Source organism: Nerophis lumbriciformis, linkage group LG05 (genome assembly GCF_033978685.3).
Source record: "Nerophis lumbriciformis linkage group LG05, RoL_Nlum_v2.1, whole genome shotgun sequence".
Classification (NCBI taxonomy): Eukaryota; Metazoa; Chordata; class Actinopteri; order Syngnathiformes; family Syngnathidae; genus Nerophis; species Nerophis lumbriciformis.
In genome coordinates, this window is record NC_084552.2 from 36,887,357 (window position 1) to 36,908,662 (window position 21,306).

Sequence of the window (21,306 nt, forward strand, 5' to 3'; positions counted from 1 at the left end):
TAGTAACGAGTAAATTTAAATATTTACGTATTTTGATCATTTTAAGTATACGCAGCGCATTAATTTCAAAAACGCATCACAACGTTCGCTTTTTTTCCCCATCAATATCACTGATTGATACTCACTGCAGACTTTAAGAGAGCCAACAAACATAATAAAACATCACTTACTGTACAAGGTCTGCTGTCATTAGGATGCCGATTGCTAAGATGTTCATATATTCCAATTTAGATGTATAATTACTAATAATCCTCATAAAGAAAAGGCATGATCTATGATCTGCAGTAATTCCTCAAGCAAGGAAGCAGTTTACCATTCCATGATGTCAATATAGGCACACAAGGTTGTGATCACGGCGCCACTATAAATAGTTTGTCTGCGTTATCGCTTATAACAGGTCTATTCAACTACATCATGAAGAGGGCCGCAGTTTTAAGAGCCTAAGGGCTCAGGGGCCGGACATCGAAATGTGGGTGTTTCGTCAGTAAGTGTCTTCGCCGGTTATATTGCTTTGAGACTGTGTTTACCTAACTGGAAAGTAAACACATCGGCTATCACACTGCACTGTCAATAAATTCATTATTCTGCCCTCGCTACTCGTTTCCAGCGTGTGCAGCTAGTAACATTATGAAGAAAAGGTAGCTTTAGTTTTTGTTGAGGATTGATCTTCCTTCCTTTGAATTTATTTCCTTCCTTAGTTTTATTTCTTTACACTTCTTCCTAATTTAGGTTTGTAAAACTGAAAATATAAATATAAAATAAACATAAAAGTATAACATCCATTATGTATTTTACATAAATTAAATAGAAGGTTTAGTGTTGATATATTCACACAGTAGACCTCAAATGTTTACACATATAGAAATTACACAACATTCTCACACCAAGCATTGTATGTGACGTATCACTCTTAGCGTTGTTGCCTTCTACTGGTCAAATTTAGCACTACATGTATTAAACGGGGTTTTAACATTACTCTCAGATAAATACCAACACGACCACGAATACAAAAGACATCGTGAAGACAGCGATTTCAATACAAAACAAACTACAAATCTTGATGCACAAATTATATTTACATACAAATGTTTTAGCAAGTTTTGTGATGAAGCTTACACGCTGGGATTTCTACCAATGTTGCTGCTTGTCTGGATCAATGTGTCAATCGCTTAAAAGGTCTGCCAAGAAACAATGACTTGATCACTTGCTCGGGGTAGAACATTCATACTTTGTTGTCCACTCATTGTTAAAAGTCAGATTTTTGCAATTTATTTAAAAATTTTTTCGAGGGTTGAATGAGTAGTCTTCTTCTACTCACCCCACTGCTGCTTCATAGTGACACATATGCCTCCCTGTTGCCCCCTGCGGGCTGGTGAGAGTACCCCAAACATGATCAACCCTGGTTTTAATGGTTCCATGAAGCCTATTTGGGTGATGTTCGGTGAGCCAAATGAAAAGCTTTGGCGGGCTGGATATGGCCCACAGGCCGCCAGTTGAATAAGTTGGCTTACAATAACTATATCACTAATACTTGGTTAATATTCAAGTCACGAAATGTAAACAGAGTATTGTTGGCAGTTTTTGGATGGTTATTTTTTGGCTTTTATGGGCGGAATAGAAGACCTCCCATTGGCTCCGTTGTAAGCAGACTTTTATTTACGAGTTAAAAATAACCTCTGTCGTCATGTCTTTCATAATGATTGTGAACAATAGGCGAAATTCCAAAAAATGTACAGCTCTCCTGTTATAATGCTATTTTAAACTTGATGTGCGCCGATGATAAGAAAGTTTGTCGCTGCAATACTAACTAATTACCTCAGTTCTATCTAAAGTTATGTCGAAGTTTGTTTTGAAGGGCGCAGAGCACATCCCTCTATTATCACACTGGCAGGTGAAGTGATCACTGCCCGTACAAGGCGTGCTGCCTTCCAGCGGTCAAAACAAACACTGTGTTTAATCTTCATTCATTTGTGGTAACACAATAATTCTTCATATATATATATATATATATATATATATATACACACACATACATACATACATACACGTTTGTATTATTTGCATTGTAAATGTGAAGTATAGAGACAGAAAATAAATAAGATATTATATATAAACTGTATATATTGAGAGAATTTTGTTTGTTTATTAAAAGAACAATGATCAGGGGGTCAATGGTAGGGGAAACACTGATGTTTGAAAGCATCATTGAAGTCGTTTTTGTGTTAATTCCATCTTCCAAAAGTCATCCTGGCGCTGTAAGACGCCTCATTATTTTTGATGAAGCTCAATAAAAAGCACATTCCTGCACGCCTTCATAGTGAACTCATGTTTATAGCGTGATCCTTCCTTTAAATTACCTGCCGTGATGACGACCAAGCACTTGTTAATATAGTTGAAAGCCTGCCTCATCGCGCCAACACAAGTGGGCGGAGCTAGAACTAACAGCAGGTGTTGTCCAGCTGATACAACCGCCATGTTGGCATGAGCCAATGCATACTTTAGGCCACTACGTGATTCGCTCCCTCGTGGATGTTCACACTTTTGTGCACACATGCGATGTCTGTGAAATGTCTGCGGTCACGCTGTCCGTCCGACATCAGTAACGTTACCACCATGCTGCTGTCAAGGACGGGGGCAACATCTGACTGATTCTCAGCATACACACATACACACACAAACACTACATGTGTCCTGTAAAAATAATTAATAGTATGCAGCCTAGTGATTGATCACCTTCCAGTGCATACTCACACCTTGGCTTTCTTTGTATGCTCTCACAAGTTCATTACGACCAGCCAGGGTTTTTCTGGAGAATTAGGTGAGAGTTAACGAGAATGCTGATGTGCCGCTGTTATGTAAAATCACACATGCTCACACACACAAAGTCGTGAAAGTGATTCCTGTGGGGAGTTGAGAGTCGACAAGGTTAATAGGTGAAAACGATCTCACACACTCGCGCACACACACGGGTCGAGAAAAGGTAATGATGACACTGGTGGCGCAATGCTCTCACACACGCAGACACGCACACACACGCACACACTCTCGGGTCACGCAAAGGCAAAAGTTGAGAAAAGAAGATTTGGCTTTCTGTGGGAGCCCCGAGACCCATAAATAAAACACACACACACACACACACACACACACACACACACACACACACACACACACACACACACACACACACACACACACACACACACACACACAGAGCAGTCTATTAAGTAACATAAACCGTAAGAAGACATAGTGTAAAAAATCAAGCCTGTAAAGATATATAAAAGATTTTTATGGAGATGTTTTTTCCACAGTGCAGTGATGGTTTAGTGTGAATTGAGTGGACAAATGGACATTGTCTTTGTGGGACAGACTTTGTCAAGTAAATCAGTACTGCTCATCTCATTTGTCACGTGTCCTGTGGGGGTCCACATTAGCATCCATGTCAACAGGAGCCATTGGAAACTAGAAGTTCTGAAGCTATGTGTGTGTGTGATTGTGCGTGTGTGTGTGTGTGTTTGTGGTGGGGTGGAAGAGAGGGCAGTGCTGGTGGGCCGACAAGGCGCTGGGGTCTTGAGTCGTAAATGTAAAATATTGTGTGTGCGTGCATGCGCGCGTAACGAGAGGTTATCCAAACAAACCACTTGGATGTTAAGTTACGTGCCGACGATTCCTCTGTCTTTTATTGGCTGATTTTACCTGGTTACTCCATGCTCACACTCATGCTCTGTGTGTGTGTGCGTGCGTGCAAAAAATAAGTGTAAGGTTACACAGAGAGACGGAAGGCAGGGTCAAAGGTCAGCCAAAGAACAAGACTTGGTCAGTGTGTGTGTGCGCATGTATGAGTGTGTCTGTGTGTGTGTGTTTGTGACAACTGTCGACTGTTTGTCTTATGTACAAGAAGCTAATAATGACATGTCTGTCTTTTTCAAATTAAACACTCAGCTGATCGTCTTGAGCTCTTTGTGTATACGTGTCTGCGTTTGTTACATGATGGTTCATGTCAACAAGAAAGCCAGGTCACAAGTTCAGCCCCCAATGTGAAGTTATGGGAGACTTGAAATGGCGAGGTGTGTACGTGCGTGTACAACAATGTGTCAAGGTGCGTTTAGGGTTACAGCTGGCGGGGGGAGGCAGGGTTTTGAGCGGGTGAGAATTTTGAGGTTGAAGAGAGGCGATGAGGTGAGCTGAGTGTTAGCGGGGCAGGAGGCGGAGGGAGAGGTTATTGGAGGAGAGTGGAGTTTGAGGTCAAAATGAGGAGAAGGTTAGCAGGAAGAAAGTGGTCATGATGGAGACAGCTTGGTGTCCTCTTATGTTTTTGCTTTAACCATTCACCCTCACCCTTAAATATTCCTTATCGTCATTCTAGACCAGACATTAGCAAACTATGTGACGTTAAAACAGTTGATAAAGCCCACCCAAACTATGTTTTTAAACCTCTAGCATTAAATCCGTCGCCAACAACAGGATTTGAAAATACATTTTTAAACTACGATTATTCTAGAACTAATTGCGTGAGCAAAATGTGGTATCTGAAACTAGAGGTGATATACGTTTTAGTACTGCGACTGCGTCAGAGCAGATCCCAAAAGACAATACTTTGATACAAAGCAGTGTGAGTTGTTTGTGACTTTGTGTGACAAAGAGGAGTACATCTTGAGCTCCATCCATTTTCCATACCACTTGTCCTCAGCTCACTTTGGGTGAGATGGGGTGTACACCTTGGACTGATCACCGGCCAAGTTTTTCAACTTGTTTAAGTCGGCGTCTACGTTAATCAATTCATGGTATAAATATATACTATCAGCATAATATAGTCATCACACAAGTTAATCATCAGAGTATATACATTGAATTATTTACATTATTTACAATCCGGGGGGTGAGATGTGGAGGGGTTTGGGGCGGGGGATGTGTGTGTGTGTGTGGGGGGGGGGGGGGGGGGGGGGGGTTGGGGCGGGGGGGTTAGGTTTGGTTGATATCAGCACTTCAGTTCAGTCATCAACAATTGTATCATCTGAGAAATGGACATTGAAACAGTGTAGGTCTGACTTCGTAGGATATGTACAGCGAGCAGTGAACATTGTGAGTTCAGAAAGCATAAGAACAAGTATATACATTTATTATTTACATTTGATTATTTACAATCCGGGGAGGTGGGATGTGGTGGGGGCAGGGTGTTAGTCTAGGGTTGTAGTTGCCTGGAGGTGTTCTTTTAGTGCCGTTTTGAAGGAGGATAGAGATGCACTTTCTTTTACACCTGTTGGGAGTGCATTCCATATTGATGTGGATTGCTGACGGGTCTGCCAACTTCCGGCGCCCCTTACAAAAAAAGTGAGAAACAGGTCAACGCTGGGGATAAATATTCAGTCTAAGCCTGGGCCCCTGGAGAGGGGGTCCAGACTGAGGCCCCGTTTGCACTAAGCCAGATAAGGTTATCCAGGGTAAATCACACCTAACCTTATCCGTGTCCACACACAACTATGCCACCGTTTAAGACCCCCGCCCCACTTCGTCTGCCGGCGCAACGCGACCTAATACGCATGCGCGGAAAATGCGCACGTCATAGTCATCCCCAGTGTTGCTTTGTGTGCAAGATCCGAAATGTAACTTATCTGAACAATATCCAGTGTTGTGGTATTTCAATTCATTGGAATCCAGAGTGCTGTGGGGCCCTATTGTAGTGAATCACACCTGAGCCATCATAAATTAATCAAATCTTTATTAGACACATAAACAATGTGATAAAGAACATTTAACATTAATCAATCTAGGGATCTAGATATCTGGTCAGGACACTCCTCACTCTTTTGCCTTCACCTTCATTGTCCAGTCGTTTTTGGTGACTTTATATAGTCTGGACTGAGATGTTGAGTCTGTGACATACGTGGCGGACAATAACTGATACAGTCTGCTTTGCCAGTCCAAATGCATTCGCTATTTTCCTCGACGGTAATACAAGTAATACAAAGCACACACTATCTTTTTTATCACATCCACGGGAGCCCGCATTCTCGTTGACTCTCCTTCGACAACTGGACAAAGTTTTTCACTAAGTAGCATCCCCGCTGATCCGGCTGGACATTGGAAAGTTCTCTTGCCGTCTGAGAAGTGTTGTATCCCAAATAGCTGCAATCGCTTTCTCTTAAGGTATTCATGTGTAATTTCCACGAGCGTCTGTACATGTAGAAGAAGGAGAAACACGGGCATGTCTGGATGACTAGCCTCCATATTTCCAGTGGTTAGCTCCGAGCTACGAAACAGCTTTATTATGAAGCTGGCTGTGGCGTGTTCTTTCTGACGTCACGTCCTGTGTGGGCGAAGTCTTTCTGACGTCACTTCCTGTGTGGGCGAGGTCTTTCTGACGTCACTTCCTGTGTGGGCGAGGTCTTTCTGGCGTCACATCCTCTCCGAACTCACTTTGTAAACGATCAATGAGTCCATACAAAGCTAAGTGCCGGAGATTCAAGAATTACACAGCTGACTTACCCGTGTAAAAAAAAAAGGAAAGGGACCTTAAACGCTGGTTTAGTGTGGCTGAAACGGGGCTTAGGCTAAATAATTATTTGTTTAAGAGGTTAAACGACTTAGTGTAGACATGGCCTGAGGCCAAGGAAAAAAACAACTCCTAGCCATAGCACACATTGTGTAAGAGGGAAACATCAAAGAACACAAAGGACATTAAAGGGGAACATTATCACCAGACCTATGTAAGCGTCAATATATACCTTGATGTTGCAGAAAAAAGACCATATATTTTTTTAACCAATTTCCGAACTCTAAATGGGTGAATTTTGGCGAATTAAACGCCTTGTTGTGACGTCACATCGGGAAGCAATCCGCCATTTTCTCAAACACATTACAAACACCGAGTCAAATCAGCTCTGTTATTTTCCATTTTTTTGACTGTTTTCCGTACCTTGGAGACATCATGCCTCGTTGGTGTGTTGTCGGAGGGTGTAACAACACGAACAGGGACGGATTCAAGTTGCACCAGTGGCCCAAAGATGCGAAAGTGGCAAGAAATTGGACGTTTGTTCCACACACTTTACCGACGAAAGCTATGCTACGACAGGGATTGGCAAGAATGTGTGGATATCCTGCGACACTCAAAGCAGATGCATTTCCAACGATAAAGTCAAAGAAATCTGCCGCCAGACCCCATTGAATCTGCCGGAGTGTGTGAGCAATTCAGGGACAAAGGACCTCGGTAGCACGGCAAGCAATGGCGGCAGTTTGTTCCCGCAGACGAGCGAGCTAAACCCCCTGGATGTCTTGGCTCACACCGTCCCTTATGCCACCGAAGATGATCAAGAGAAGAATATCGACCCTAGCTTCCCTGGCCTGCTGACATCAACTCCAAAACTGGACAGATCAGCTTTCAGGAAAAGAGAGCGGAAGAGGGTATGTCTACAGAATATATTAATTGATGAAAATTGGGCTGTCTGCACTCTGAAAGTGCATGTTGTTGCCAAATTTACATTATTTACAATCCGGGGGGTGAGATGTGGAGGGGTTTGGGGCGGGGGATGTGTGTGTGTGTGTGGGGGGGGGGGGGGGGGGGGTTGGGGCGGGGGGGTTAGGTTTGGTTGATATCAGCACTTCAGTTCAGTCATCAACAATTGTATCATCTGAGAAATGGACATTGAAACAGTGTAGGTCTGACTTCGTAGGATATGTACAGCGAGCAGTGAACATTGTGAGTTCAGAAAGCATAAGAACAAGTATATACATTTATTATTTACATTTGATTATTTACAATCCGGGGAGGTGGGATGTGGTGGGGGCAGGGTGTTAGTCTAGGGTTGTAGTTGCCTGGAGGTGTTCTTTTAGTGCCGTTTTGAAGGAGGATAGAGATGCACTTTCTTTTACACCTGTTGGGAGTGCATTCCATATTGATGTGGATTGCTGACGGGTCTGCCAACTTCCGGCGCCCCTTACAAAAAAAGTGAGAAACAGGTCAACGCTGGGGATAAATATTCAGTCTAAGCCTGGGCCCCTGGAGAGGGGGTCCAGACTGAGGCCCCGTTTGCACTAAGCCAGATAAGGTTATCCAGGGTAAATCACACCTAACCTTATCCGTGTCCACACACAACTATGCCACCGTTTAAGACCCCCGCCCCACTTCGTCTGCCGGCGCAACGCGACCTAATACGCATGCGCGGAAAATGCGCACGTCATAGTCATCCCCAGTGTTGCTTTGTGTGCAAGATCCGAAATGTAACTTATCTGAACAATATCCAGTGTTGTGGTATTTCAATTCATTGGAATCCAGAGTGCTGTGGGGCCCTATTGTAGTGAATCACACCTGAGCCATCATAAATTAATCAAATCTTTATTAGACACATAAACAATGTGATAAAGAACATTTAACATTAATCAATCTAGGGATCTAGATATCTGGTCAGGACACTCCTCACTCTTTTGCCTTCACCTTCATTGTCCAGTCGTTTTTGGTGACTTTATATAGTCTGGACTGAGATGTTGAGTCTGTGACATACGTGGCGGACAATAACTGATACAGTCTGCTTTGCCAGTCCAAATGCATTCGCTGTTTTCCTCGACGGTAATACAAGTAATACAAAGCACACACTATCTTTTTTATCACATCCACGGGAGCCCGCATTCTCGTTGACTCTCCTTCGACAACTGGACAAAGTTTTTCACTAAGTAGCATCCCCGCTGATCCGGCTGGACATTGGAAAGTTCTCTTGCCGTCTGAGAAGTGTTGTATCCCAAATAGCTGCAATCGCTTTCTCTTAAGGTATTCATGTGTAATTTCCACGAGCGTCTGTACATGTAGAAGAAGGAGAAACACGGGCATGTCTGGATGACTAGCCTCCATATTTCCAGTGGTTAGCTCCGAGCTACGAAACAGCTTTATTATGAAGCTGGCTGTGGCGTGTTCTTTCTGACGTCACGTCCTGTGTGGGCGAAGTCTTTCTGACGTCACTTCCTGTGTGGGCGAGGTCTTTCTGACGTCACTTCCTGTGTGGGCGAGGTCTTTCTGGCGTCACATCCTCTCCGAACTCACTTTGTAAACGATCAATGAGTCCATACAAAGCTAAGTGCCGGAGATTCAAGAATTACACAGCTGACTTACCCGTGTAAAAAAAAAAGGAAAGGGACCTTAAACGCTGGTTTAGTGTGGCTGAAACGGGGCTTAGGCTAAATAATTATTTGTTTAAGAGGTTAAACGACTTAGTGTAGACATGGCCTGAGGCCAAGGAAAAAAACAACTCCTAGCCATAGCACACATTGTGTAAGAGGGAAACATCAAAGAACACAAAGGACATTAAAGGGGAACATTATCACCAGACCTATGTAAGCGTCAATATATACCTTGATGTTGCAGAAAAAAGACCATATATTTTTTTAACCAATTTCCGAACTCTAAATGGGTGAATTTTGGCGAATTAAACGCCTTGTTGTGACGTCACATCGGGAAGCAATCCGCCATTTTCTCAAACACATTACAAACACCGAGTCAAATCAGCTCTGTTATTTTCCATTTTTTTGACTGTTTTCCGTACCTTGGAGACATCATGCCTCGTTGGTGTGTTGTCGGAGGGTGTAACAACACGAACAGGGACGGATTCAAGTTGCACCAGTGGCCCAAAGATGCGAAAGTGGCAAGAAATTGGACGTTTGTTCCACACACTTTACCGACGAAAGCTATGCTACGACAGGGATTGGCAAGAATGTGTGGATATCCTGCGACACTCAAAGCAGATGCATTTCCAACGATAAAGTCAAAGAAATCTGCCGCCAGACCCCATTGAATCTGCCGGAGTGTGTGAGCAATTCAGGGACAAAGGACCTCGGTAGCACGGCAAGCAATGGCGGCAGTTTGTTCCCGCAGACGAGCGAGCTAAACCCCCTGGATGTCTTGGCTCACACCGTCCCTTATGCCACCGAAGATGATCAAGAGAAGAATATCGACCCTAGCTTCCCTGGCCTGCTGACATCAACTCCAAAACTGGACAGATCAGCTTTCAGGAAAAGAGAGCGGAAGAGGGTATGTCTACAGAATATATTAATTGATGAAAATTGGGCTGTCTGCACTCTCAAAGTGCATGTTGTTGCCAAATGTATTTCATATGCTGTAAACCTAGTTCATAGTTGTTAGTTTCCTTTAATGCCAAACAAACACATACCAATCGTTGGTTAGAAGGCGATCGCCGAATTCGTCCTCGCTTTCTCCCGTGTCGCTGGCTGTCGTGTCGTTTTCGTCAGTTTCGCTTGCATACGGTTCAAACCGATATGGCTCAATAGCTTCAGTTTCTTCTTCAATTTCGTTTTCGCTACCTGCCTCCACACTACAACCATCCGTTTCAATATATGCGTAATCTGTTGAATCGCTTAAGCCGCTGAAATCTGAGTCTGAATCCGAGCTAATGTCGCTATAGCTTGCTGTTCTATGCGCCATTTTTGTTTGTGTTGGCATCACTATGTGACGTCACAGGAAAATGGACGGGTGTATATAACGATGGTTAAAATCAGGCACTTTTAAGCTCTTTTTAGGGATATTGCGTGATGGGTAAAATTTTGAAAAAAACTTCGAAAAATAAAATAAGCCACTGGGAACTGATTTTTTATGTTTTAACCCTTCTGAAATTGTGATAATGTTCCCCTTTAAAGACATTAAAAGAGCAGAGCTGATGCAACCAGCCACTTCTACACACAGCCACAAAAGTAAAACAACAACAACAAAAAACATATACCCTGTGGTGGCCTCTGCGGTGTTCCACGCCATCGTCTGCTGGGGTGGGGGTAGCATGGCCAGAGACAGGAGCAGACCCAACAAAGCAACCAAGAGAGCCGACTCCACCCTCGGTCGCACAAGAGATCATAAAAACTCCACACAGTGATGCAAACCCTTGATCGGCTGACTTATAATGTCATTGTGACATCGTATGAACATAAATTACCTCTATAGAATATTTAAATGTATATTTTATTGGACCATTTGGTGGTTTTTTACTCCTTGTTTTCATGTGTTGACATATTTTTGCTGTGATTTTGTTTGATTGCAAACATGTCGAGGGGGTGGAAACAGCTTGTTTAAAGAGAGCGAAATTACATCCCAGTAAGTAGTTCGGGCCTTTTTCCACCGCAGAAACTTTTACAGGAAATTTCCCATTTACCCGGGTAAATAAAAGTTCCCCCTATGTTTCCACCAAAAACCACCAAGGTAGATTTAGTTTTTCAGGAACCTTTCAGAGTTCCTGCCAGCTACGTTGGACTTTTGGAGGGTTCCCGAAACCTTTTCACTTCACAACGTAGAGAAAGAAGAGGGAAAGGAGCTTGCGACCTGCAGGAACTTTTGTGGGGCATCTTTGTGACGAAGAACGCTGATCAGTGGATCTGTCTTGCAGTGTTTTACTTATCCGCAGTCTTTAAACTATTTGCAGATTATTGTTGTTGTATTTTTTACAAACTTCATTTTGGTACGCAAAGCTACGAGAAGAGGACAAACTCTTTTAAAAATACGTATATACAGAGTACGAGAAGAGGACAAACTCTTTTAAACATACTGTATATGAAGAGTATGAAGCCGGATTTGAAGCAACGACCTCAGCTGCTCACTACTCTGAGATTTTGTTGGTTGAATATGAATTAAAGGAGGCAGTACACAAGTGAAACAAAGGTAAATTACATAAAATGATAACTAATTACTTTATTAAATGTTGTAAAAGTAGTCAGTGACACTCCATTTGTGTAGTTATTAGCCTCAACCCAAGAGAACAGAATGCTAATGCTAACAAGCTAACGCTAAAGCCGATGTGTTCGTGTTGTCGGCGTGAGATAAACCCTGACATTTATTATTTTTATATTGTTATTTACAGTTGAAATGAACCACAATGAATTGCCTAACCCTCATGAATTTAACATTTACTCAGAGAACAACTTTCTGACTGTTGGACATTGTAAACAAAAGCCTGACTTTTTATGAAGAATTCGGTACACTTTTTAAATCATAGCGTTTTGTATATCAATTGCTTTGTATATTATTTACTTAATTTTTAGTAAAATAACTATGACCTAAGATATGTTTTTCTATTTACATGGTACCAGTGTAGAACTATACTAAACCAATGTTCCATACGTCATCAGCCTGATTTGTATAAACTACCCTGAACTGTGAAATGTGGTAGAAACACAAACCCCACACTTCTACAGGAGCTTCTATTTCCAGGAACCTAGAGTTCCTAAACTTTCGGTGGACAAAGTCTATAGGACTATAGATGTTCTAGACCAGGGGACCCTAAACTACCGGCATCCACTATCTGACCCACAGGAGTCCCAAGTTATTTTTAATTTTTATTTGTATTTATTTATTTTAACCGATCATTTCCTGCCGTTCAGAAAAAATATATTGTTAATGTAGATGCCCATATCTGCTTTACAGATTTACTTCACAAAAGAGAAGTGTGGGATACTTGAGATTGTTAGGCCCCGGGCCAAATTATTTTAACGAGGGGTCTAACGATTCGTTTTAACAACAATCTGATCTGATTCAGAATTTGAGGTTGCCGATACGATACAGGCACAATATAATTTTTTAAGAACAACACGATCTGAAATAATTCAGTGGGTTGCAATCAGTAATTTTTTAGCAAACAAAATTCAAGTAGTGTGACTGTGAAATAAATACTGGTTACCGAACACTGCAGGTGACATTTCTTATATATATGTTATTTATTGTAAGGTAATTATGTATAAATGAATTATGCATACAAACAAGCAAATAATCCACGACAATTAATGTCCAATACATTCACATCTTATTTGAATAAAGTCCAACCAACACTTTATTAAGAGGAAACACTTTCTGCTCTCATTTTTAACATTCAAGACATTTTCAATAAAAGTACAGTTGTCAAAATTTGAACAGTAGATTTACCAGCTAAATAAAGTTCACTAACCCGGTCATGCAGTATCTGTTCTCCGCCCTGGCGTCGCCGATGAAGGACAGCGCCCCAGGTGTGCGTAAGCATGTATCTCCCCTCATCCCTGTTGAGGGTGTTGGCCCCTCTCTTCCTAATTTCTATAGCCTCCTTGATCCATCTCCTTTATTTCTTTCTTTCTGATGAAATTACTTTTCCTTGGTTGCCAATTGTTGTCTTCCGAAGTCAGTGTGTCAGCGTAACTTTCCACCCCTGTCACTTTCGTGTTGGTTGTGTCTTTTGCAACTTAAAGTTATGTTGTGGCTTCATATTATTGTGTTGTCTTTGTTGAGGCTTTTTTCTTCGTGCTGTAGCTGAAAGTTTGTGTTTTGTAATCAATGATAATAACTTGTGGTGTTTGTGTTTATGACCTTTCTCGACCATCGTAGGTATCCGCCATTTTTGTTTTGAAGACGCTACAGACGGGCAAATAGACTTAACATTCAATTAAAAGTGCTAAATATCATATAGTCTGCTGTTTTAAAATGCAATGTTTTCTTTTTTCTAGTATCGATAAAATCGATCGATTCCCTTTTAAAAACGATCTTGGATTGATACCTATCTTCCAGAAGGCAAATTTGCTGAGCACAGATCGATATACTTGAAATTTAGGAATATGAATCAATCTATCGATATTTAGATCAATCGTTATACCCCTACTTTTAACCCAATGTGGCCCCCAAATCAAAAAGTTTTGAGCACCCTGGTTTAGATGGTGATCAATGTCATCCTTTTCATGATGTTGACACTAGGCATGGGCCATTATGAGATTCTGACAGCATGATAACCTCAGTCAAAAATACAATGTATCACAGTATGGTATTAAAACAATAGCTCTAAAATTTGTTATTTTATGTTTTGTTGTTTTTCAAAAGAAGAGAAAAAAAAAATTCAGTTAAAGAGTAGTTTTTTTAAAACAATATAATAGAACATGATGTGAAAATACAACAAAGTATTTAAAAAAATATATAAAAAAATAACTGAATTATTTCTAAAATAAGGGGCTCTTACTAATGCAGTCTATTGTTGTTAAACCTGCAAATCAAGTGACATTTGGATATTTTCCTTGTAATAAAACAAAAACAAAAAATACAAATAAATACAACCACTAAGTGGTTCAAGAAGATCATTTCATAAATTATTTATTTTAAATAAGACACCCCCAAATAAGATTTAGAAAATAAGTAAAAGTAAGGAGGAGCTTAAAACGGAATCTTAAAGATTATGATTTTTTTTTCTGAATGTAAAACACTAACAATAACATGTAGTGGTGGTGCTTTGGTAAAAACGTTGCATATATTTTGTCTTTAGAGACCTTCTTCAAGCTGCTTTCTCACCTTCTCTTTAGAATGTGTCATTTTGTGGGCGGTCTTATTTACATGTCGATGTCCTCCTCCAGACCGAGTCCCCTTCGCCCGCGTCTCCACCCTGTCAGTAATGTTGTAGTTTTTTGCGCTTTTATATCAAGTCTATTGACAGATATAAGTTAGAACTAAGCGCTACTGCTGCCTCAATTTTACCTTAATTTTAGCGTTAAAGCAAAACATAACATTATGCCTCTCTTCTTTGCGTCATGTTATAGCTTGGCTTAGCCTTCCAAGCATGCTATCTTCCTCAGTAACAAGTTAGTATCTGTGACACTAATGTCAAAACAAAAGTTTAGTTAGTTCAAGTCAAGACAGCTTTAACTTGACCTTAAGTTAAACTTACTGTGATCGGTGGTGCTCCTGTAGATGCGATCATGTTCAATGTATTGCTTTCTCTTGCATCATGTCCATAAATGTTCAGCACGTTAGGCCATTTTCTTCCTCTACCGTGGCCACCTGTATTTTTACGTATGTAAAGCATTTCCAAACACCAAATTTAGTCATTTTAAAGGAGCCTGCAGAGCTGTATGCATTTGGAGGTGTCTTGAAATAGCCGCAAGCAACTTGAAGGATTTTGCTTTTGCTTTTACAGTACTGATAGTATGAAACAAACGTTTTAATAGTTTTGAAATTGTTACTTTTTTATACCGTAGTGTACCATAAAAACCCAGGGGTGTAACAAGTCGTTTTAACGATTCAATTAAGAATTTGTGGTTGCCGATACGATTCAAGGGTGATATAATTTGTTTTAGAACTATATGATCTGAACCTCTCTCTGAGCTGCCACCTTACCGTGGTAGAGGAGTTTGCGTGTCCCAATGATCCTAGGAGCTATGTTGTCCGGGGGCTTCCATGCCCCCTGGTAGGGTCTCCCAAGACAAACAGGTCCTAGGTGAGGGATCGGACAAAGAGCAGCTCGAAGACTTCTATGGAAATGCAAGAACCGAGACTCAGATTTCCCTCGCCCGGACGCGGGTCACCGGGGCCCCCCTCCGGAGCCAGGCCCGGAGTTGGGGCACGATGGCGAGCGCCTGGTGGCCGGGCCTGTCCCCATGGGGCCCGGCCGGGCACAGCCCGAAGAGGCAACGTGGGTCCCCCCTCTAATGGGCTCACCACCCATAGCAGGGGCCATAGAGGTCGGGTGCAATGTGAGCTGGGCGGCAGCCGAAGGCAGGGCACTTGGCGGTCCGATCCTCGGCTACAGAAGCTAGCTCTTGGGACGTGGAACGTCACCTCGCTGGGGGGGAAGAGCTAGTGCGAGAGGTAGAGAAGTTCCGGTTGGATATAGTCGGACTCACCTCAACGCACAGCAAGGGCTCCGGAACCAGTTCTCTCGAGAGGGGCTGGACTCTCTTCCACTCTGGCGTTGCCAGCAGTGAGAGGCGACGGGCTGGGGTGGCAATTCTTGTTTCCCCCCGGCTCAGAGCCTGCACGTTGGAGTTCAACCCGGTGGACGAGAGGGTAGCTTCCCTCCGCCTTCGGGTGGGGGGACGGGTCCTGACTGTTGTTTGCGCTTACGCGCCAAACAGCAGCTCAGAGTACCCACCCTTTTTGGATTCACTGGAGGGAGTACTTGAGGGTGCTCCCCCGGGTGATTCCCTCGTTCTACTGGGGGACTTCAACGCTCATATTGGCAACGACAGTGAAACCTGGAGAGGCGTGATTGGGAAGAATGGCCGCCCGGATCTGAACCCGAGTGGTGTTTTGTTATTGGACTTTTGTGCCCGTCACGGATTGTCCATAACGAACACCATGTTCAAGCATAAGGGTGTCCATATGTGCACTTGGCACCAGGACACCCTAGGCCGCAGTTCTATGATCGACTTTGTAGTTGTGTCATCGGATTTGCGGCCTCATGTTTTGGACACTCGGGTGAAGAGAGGGGCGAAGCTTTCTACCGATCACCACTTGGTGGTGAGTTGGCTGCGATGGTGGGGGAGGATGCCGGACAGACCTGGCAGGCCCAAACGCATTGTGAGGGTTTGCTGGGAACGTCTGGCAGAGTCTCCTGTCAGAGAGAGTTTCAATTCCCACCTCCGGAAGAACTTTGAACATGTCACGAGGGAGGTGCTGGACATTGAGTCCGAGTGGACCATGTTCCGCACCTCTATTGTCGAGGCGGCTGATTGGAGCTGTGGCCGCAAGGTAGTTGGTGCCTGTCGTGGCGGTAATCCTAGAACCCGTTGGTGGACACCGGCGGTGAGGGATGCCGTCAAGCTGAAGAAGGAGTCCTATCGGGTTCTTTTGGCTCATGGGACTCCTGAGGCAGCGGACAGGTACCGACAGGCCAAGCGGTGTGCGGCTTCAGCAGTCGCGGAGGCAAAAACTCGGACATGGGAGGAGTTCGGGGAAGCCATGGAAAACGACTTCCGGACGGCTTCGAAGCGATTCTGGACCACCATCCGCCGCCTCAGGAAGGGTAAGCAGTGCACTACCAACACCGTGTATGGTGCGGATGGTGTTCTGCTGACCTCGACTGCGGAAGTTGTGGATCGGTGGAGGGACCACTTCAAAGACCTCCTCAATCCCACCAACACGTCTTCCTATGAGGAAGCAGTGCCTGGGGTATCTGTGGTGGGCTCTCCTATTTCTGGGGCTGAGGTTGCTGAGGTAGTTAAAAAGCTCCTCGGTGGCAAGGCCCCGGGGGTGGATGAGATCCGCCCGGAGTTCCTTAAGGCTCTGGATGCTGTCTTGGTTGACAAGACTCTGCAGCATCGCGTGGACATCGGGGGCAGTACCTTTGGATTGGCAGACCGGGGTGGTGGTTCCTCTCTTTAAAAAGGGGAACCGGAGGGTGTGTTCTAACTATCGTGGGATCACACTCCTCAGCCTTCCCGGTAAGGTCTATTCAGGTGTACTGGAGAGGAGGCTACGCCGGATAGTCGAACCTCGGATTCAGGAGGAACAGTGTGGTTTTCGTCCTGGTCGTGGAACTGTGGACCAGCTCTATACTCTCGGCAGGGTCCTTGAGGGTGCATGGGAGTTTGCCCAACCAGTCTACATGTGCTTTGTGGACTTGGAGAAGGCATTCGACCGTGTCCCTCGGGAAGTCCTGTGGGGAGTGCTCAGAGAATATGGGGTTTCGGACTGTCTGATTGTGGCGGTCCGCTCCCTGTATGATCAGTGTCAGAGCTTGGTTCGCATTGCCGGCAGTAAGTCGGACACGTTTCCGGTGAGGGTTGGACTCCGCCAAGGCTGCCCTTTGTCACCGATTCTGTTCATAACTTTTATGGACAGAATTTCTAGGCGCAGTCAAGGCGTTGAGGGGATTCGGTTTGGTGGCTGCAGGATTAGGTGTCTGCTTTTTGCAGATGATGTGGTCCTGATGGCTTCATCTAGCCAGGATCTTCAGCTCTCACTGGATCGGTTCGCAGCTGAGTGTGAAGCGACTGGGATGAGAATCAGCACCTCCAAGTCCGAGTCCATGGTTCTCGCCCGGAAAAGGGTGGAGTGCCATCTCCGGGTTGGGGAGGAGATCTTGCCCCAAGTGGAGGAGTTCAAGTACCTCGGAGTCTTGTTCACGAGTGGGGGAAGAGTGGATCGTGAGATCGACAGGCGGATCGGTGCGGCGTCTTCAGTAATGCGGACGCTGTATCGATCCGTTGTGGTGAAGAAGGAGCTGAGCCGGAAGGCAAAGCTCTCAATTTACCGGTCGATCTACGTTCCCATCCTCACCTATGGTCATGAGCTTTGGGTTATGACCGAAAGGACAAGATCACGGGTACAAGCGGCCGAAATGAGTTTCCTCCGCCGGGTGGCGGGGCTCTCCCTTAGAGATAGGGTGAGAAGCTCTGTCATCCGGGGAGAGCTCAAAGTAAAGCCGCTGCTCCTCCACATCGAGAGGAGCCAGATGAGGTGGTTCGGGCATCTAGTCAGGATGCCACCCGAGCGCCTCCCTAGGGAGTTGTTTAGGGCACGTCCGACCGGTAGGAGGCCACGAGGAAGACCCAGGACACGTTGGGAAGACTATGTCTCCCGGCTGGCCTGGGAACGCCTCGGGAGAGGGAAGTCTGGGCTTCCCTGCTTAGGCTGCTGCCCCCGCGACCCGACCTCGGATAAGCGGAAGAAGATGGATGGATGGATGGATGATCTGGAACGATTCAGCGAGTTGAAATCCATCCATCCATCCATTTTCTACCAATTCAGTAAAAAAATGTAACCAGTGTGATTGTGAAATAAATACTGGTTACTGGACACTACAGGTAAAGTTTCCTATTTTCCTGGTATTTGTTGTAAAATAATTAGGTATAAATGAATTATGGATACAAACAAGCAAGTAAACAACATTCAATATGGGCGGTATAGCTCGGTTGGTAGGGTGGGCGTGCCAGCAACCTGAGGGTTTGTCAGGTTTAAACACTGATGACATCTAATAATGAGGCAAGAAGCAAGGAATCATGCAGAGACAGAGTTCAATTTAGCTCGAGGAGACACATGTTTTGGGCTGTATTCTAGTTACAGATCCAAACTACGTTCTAAAAGTTAAGCCCGCGCGCCTCCTCTATTTATTTGGAAGGGCTCTATTACATCACTGAAGCTGTCGATGAGGGAAGGGGCTAATCTCGACAACTCTAGTTAGACACAATATATGATTATAGAATAAATAAAAATTAGTTGACGCAGGTCTATCGCCTTGTCTCTGCTCTGTCTGCGTCACGGCGGTGTTCGGCCTTGGCAGCCAGCAGGCCGAGTCTGGACACAACACTGATGAAGACAAACTGGCAATCTTTTGGATTGCCAGCTTGCACAGATACAAAAATACCACTTCAGCACAATTGAAAATAATTTATAGCAACGGCCCTTAAGCATAAAGTTATGATGATAATATATACATTATTATTCTAACAGGGTTCCAGGTTCGATCCCCGCTTCCACCATCCTAGTCACTGCCGTTGTGTCCTTGGGCAAGACACTTTACCCACCTGCTCCCAGTGCCACCCACACAGGTTTAAATGTAACTTAGATATTGGGTTTCACTATGTAAAGCGCTTTGAGTCACTAGAGAAAAAGCGCTATATAAATATAATTCACTTCACTTCACACTTCACAATAACCAATGCATTCACATCTTATCTGAATAAACTTTAGGTTGAATTAACAAGAGGAAACTCTCATTTTCAACATTCAAGCAATTTTAAATAAAAGTATAGTAACCAACAGTTGAACAGAGGATTTACCTGCTAAATAAAGTTCCCCACCCGACAATATCTGTATTATGTTCTGCGCCCTGTCATCGCCAATGAAGGACAGCGTCCCAGGTGTGCAGAATCATGCATGCCCCCTCATCCCTGTTAATGGTGTTGGCCCCTCACTTCTTTATTTCCAAAGCTTCCTTGGTCCGTCTCTTGTATTTATTTGTTTGTGATGAAATTACGTTTCTTTGGCTGCCACTTGTTGAGTTATGGCTTCATTTTGTTGTGTTGCGGAAATTGGTGTGTCGCCGTAACTTGCTCCACTCCTTTGTGGCTTAAAGTTATGCTGAGGCTTTATATTATTGGGTTGTGTCGTTTGTCTTTGTTGTGGCTTTTGCAATCACACTGTAGCTGAAAGTTTTTGTGTTGTTTTTTTATTGTTTATTGTTAATTTGTATTGTCTTGTGGCGTTTGCATTTGTTATAACCTTCTCGACCACTGAAGATATCCGCCATTTATGTCTTGATGACGCCACAGACCGGCAGACAGACTTAACGTTTAACCTCCTTATCATTAAAAGTGCTAATAAAAAGTCTGCCTATCTTAAATCCAATGTTTCCCTTTTTCTAGTATCGATAAAGGTAATACATTTCCTTTTAAAACAATCTTGGATCGCTACCTATCTTGGCAAACTTGTCAAGCACAGATCGATATACCGTATTTTTCGGACTACAAGTCGCAGTTTTTTTCATAGTTTGGCCTGGCTCCAGTGCGACTTATATATGTTTTTTTCCTTCTTTATTATGCATTTTTGGCAGGTGCGACTTATACTCCGGTGCGACTTATACTCCGAAAAATACGGTACTTGAAATTTAGGAGTATAAATCCATCCATCCATTTCTACCGCTTATTCCCTTCGGGGTCACGGGGGCGCTGGAGCCTATCTCAGCTACAATCGGGCGGAAGGCGGGGTACACTCTGGACAAATCGCCACCTCATCGCAGGGCCAACACAGATAGACTGACAACATTCACACTCACATTCACACACTAGGGCCAATTTAGTGTTGCCAATCAACCTATCCCCAGGTGCGTGTCTTCAACCTATCAATATATCAATCAATCCTTACACCCCTAATAAAACCGGTAAACAGCCCATGTCTAGTGGACACTAGGGGTGTCAAAACTTTTAGAATGAATCGCGATTTTTATTTTTATTTAATTTTCATTTTCATTTTTTTCTTAATCCGTCCTGTCCAGCCACTCAGGCAAATCATATTATTGATGTAGAAGCCCATATCTGCAGTACATATTTTCTTTAGAAAAAAGAAGTGTGTGATATTTCTCTTGTTGCCTTATTTGTATTTGACTTTATTAAAATTTTGGGCATAATTTTATCAAACAAAACCATTTTTCTTTTAAGTAATATAGAAATGTATCAAAGCTGTTGTGTGTGAATGTTGTCTGTCTATCTGTGTTGGCCCTGCGATGAGGTGGCGCCTCTAGGGTGTACCCTGCTTTCCACCAGAATGCAGCTGGGATAGGCTCCAACTACCTTTGCAACCTTGAGAAGGACAATCGGTAGAAAATGGATGAATGGATTTATCTATTTAAGGGAGGGATGTAGTTAATCATACAACTGGCACCCAATGATTTTAAAAAGTATTAATTTTGAATTGGGAATAGTTTTGTATCGGAAATCGATTCTGAATCGAATCGTTACCCCCCAAAATCAAATTGAATCGAATCATGTAGTGCCAAAAAATTTACAGCTCGAGTGGACACACTTGTGTCCTTGTGATGTTAACATTGTCTTTATATTAATTCTGCCCCTTTGTATTCCCTCTGCAGAGGTTAAGTA

General features: G+C 43.6%; 1 long non-coding RNA gene across 3 annotated transcripts in view; it reads left to right on the forward strand.

Moving 5' to 3' along the window:
• The window catches only part of LOC140678815 (uncharacterized), a 159,393-nt gene that overhangs the window by 56,534 nt on the left and 81,553 nt on the right, over nt 1-21,306 (forward strand). The window lies entirely within an intron of this gene.